This window comes from Montipora foliosa, chromosome 11 (assembly GCF_036669935.1).
Source record: "Montipora foliosa isolate CH-2021 chromosome 11, ASM3666993v2, whole genome shotgun sequence".
Taxonomy (NCBI): Eukaryota; Metazoa; Cnidaria; class Anthozoa; order Scleractinia; family Acroporidae; genus Montipora; species Montipora foliosa.
The window spans coordinates 12,759,467-12,762,284 of NC_090879.1; the positions used below are offsets into that span (position 1 = coordinate 12,759,467).

Genomic DNA, 2,818 nt, shown 5'->3' on the forward strand with positions numbered 1-2,818 from the left:
GATACTTTCCCTGCCGTAAAGCTCTGAGAGCAGAATAAATAAGTGTGCATGTTTACTGGCAGTAAGGCTCATATCTAAATCGTCGGGTATTCTTTAAAGCAGGAGACTTTTTTCCTTTTATCTTTACCGGGCGTAAAATTTCATTTTCCGTTCATTTGTGATAATGCTGGAGTCAAAACAACGTGATATCACAGAGCTGATAATAGAATGATTTCCGCTATATATTCAAAAGTGCAAATGAACAAATCACTTTCCGTGCCTTCGCCAAGTAAACACGATTCTTCCAAACTGCTGTTTTCTTGTTCTGCTGTAATCTCTGTATTGTTTAAACGCAGTCTTTTGAATTGTTTGCAAAAGGTAAGTTAAGTGCTCCATAGGAGCAATCAATTCTATCCGAACATCACTACTTTGAAACAAAGCATTTATGGTCAGATTGTTAATCAAGATCAGGTTGGCTCAAAAGATGCTCTTCTGTTTGCTAAACTTATGGAAAAAACGTCTTGTCACTATATGCTAAACGTTTTATATTAGTTTCACACTGTGACAAAGGAACGGAAACTAAGTGTATGTTTCTAGTACATTGAGGCAAAGAAAGTAATTTGTGAGGCACGGATCATTCCAAGAAAAGAAATTATTTCCATTTTGTTATTCGTGTTTCTTTTCTTTTTTTTTTTCCTTGTTTTTAATCAGACTGCAGATTTCGTTCTTTGGTCGCGCTCTAATTACTATGCTGTGTCTTTCTGAGTGACTCAGAAAAAAAGGTCAGTAATTTTCAAGTTCGTCCTAATGATTGTAAATACTGTAATACTTCAAGAGTGTTGAAACTAGCACTGCCAAACTGCCAACGGCTGTGATTAAAATTCAGGACGAATAAATAATATCCTAGGCCTGCAGGCTTTACAAAACAACCGTAACGCCTGTTTGAATTAAACAAAAGTTTCAGGCACCCTACAGTTAAAGTGCTACTATGATCAAAACATCATTTCCTTTTTTCTTCAGATTTTCAGTGTGTTTGCTTAACACCTCACTGGAAAAAATTTTGAGCTTGGATATTTATCCAAAAGCTATTTACTTTGAGTGTAAATTTTAAATTTCACGCTTCGCCAATACTCATGTTCAAAACTGACCGATGGGACATCAGAGGGTTGGATCTAGGGAAAGTGACGTCATTTACTCACCAGCTTAAAATGCAGTTCATTTTATGTGCAAAACACTAGTTTAAAAGTCTGAAAGCCCGAAACTACCGTGCTGCAAATTAATTAAGCCTCGTACACACCCATTGCATTCTTAAACTCAGGAGTCTTTGACGTTATTTTCTCTTCGATCCAGCTCTCTCAAATATTTCAAAGCTAGTAATGGAGGACCATTATATAGGAAAATTCTAGTTAAAATAAACAGGTGTCTTTTTAAAATCAAGGCTTAAAACTTGGGTCACTTAGCGTTTGGTTAACAAAGTTTTGAAATCCAAAGAAAAAGGAGAATTAATTTTTTGGTCATAGTAGCACTTGAAGGATATCTTTTTGATCAGCGGAGAAGTAAATCGTTGATCGATATTAGCTTAAGTACTGCTTCGTGGTAAACTTTAGTTTTTATCTCACACTTTCTTGTTTTTTTAACTTATTCGAAAACTCCATCGATACATGACTATTTAATTGTCGCTATTCTTTTCTCCTGACAGTTCACTGTCCCGCCTTATCGATACCACTCATGCATTTGGTAACAAAATCTTTCTTTCAGCTCTCTTCAACTACCTTAAAGTGCTACTGTGATCAAATTTTTGTCCCTTGAGTTTTTTGGTTTATCACATAGAGTACCATGAAACCTTAAAAACGCTGTTTACCGTTTGGAAATATCTGCATTGGTTCCTGAGATATTTAAGTTTGAAAAATGTGTTAAATATGCAAATGAGAAGGCTGATGACGTCATTCACCCAACCCAATAGAACATCAAGAATATAAATAGAGCTATCTCGGTCAATTTGCAACAGAGACCATTGAAACTTGGTGAGCAAATAGTTCTGAAGGCAACACACCTACGACTGTAAAGAAATTGGTTCCCATGGCAACTCACTCTTTTCCAGTCCCCTCCAACCTGATTTCAATATTTTGGTGATCTCAGGCTAGAAATACATTTACCAAGGCCGCAAACTCGACCTAACATCTTTATATGCTGGCAGGATCATGCAGATGAAGCATCATTTGCAAATATCAAAACAGAACGCCAAAGGTGGTCTGCAAATCTTTTAACATCAGGGAGGTCTGGACCCCAGTATGTTGCCATGGTAACAAAAATGGTATGCTCATATTGTGGAACACATCTACTAGAATCTTAGTGCAAAGAACCAAGTATTTCTGATACAAATTGGCTGAGATATCTTTCTCCATAATACTTGATCAAAATTTGGTTGGGTTTATGACGTCATCACTTGGCTAATTTGCATATTTAAAAAACTTCAATATCTCCAGAACAAAAAGAGATATTTGAAAATGGTAAACAGCATTCTTCTTCTCGTACAGACTACGTGTTTATGTGCCAAAATGGCTTAGATAGGGAAGATGCAAATTTCGTCACAGTAGCACTTTAAGTCCTCTGTTGCGATGTATTAGCATCCACTTGGGGACGATTTTATTTGTGGGGGATCTGGATCTCTTTTACTTAAGCCGAAAAGACAAAGTAGAGGATATGTGTTATTCACAACCAAGGCATCCACAAATACCTATAACATTAATATAAGTTTAGTCCATATCATGCATGCGTCAACAATGTACTTTGTGATGCACAGATATTCAGTTTGTGGAAGCGATTTTAGGTAATTGTT

General features: G+C 36.3%; 1 long non-coding RNA gene across 1 annotated transcript in view; it reads left to right on the forward strand.

Annotated features, from left to right (window-relative positions):
* Positions 1-263: 263 nt before the first annotated feature.
* Positions 264-2,818, forward strand: part of LOC137976296 (uncharacterized) — a 12,606-nt gene continuing 10,051 nt past the window's right edge. Inside the window, exons 1-2 of the long non-coding RNA XR_011117742.1 lie at positions 264-357; positions 691-761. This is a non-coding gene — a long non-coding RNA (uncharacterized lncRNA). The remainder of the gene's footprint in view (positions 358-690; positions 762-2,818) is intronic.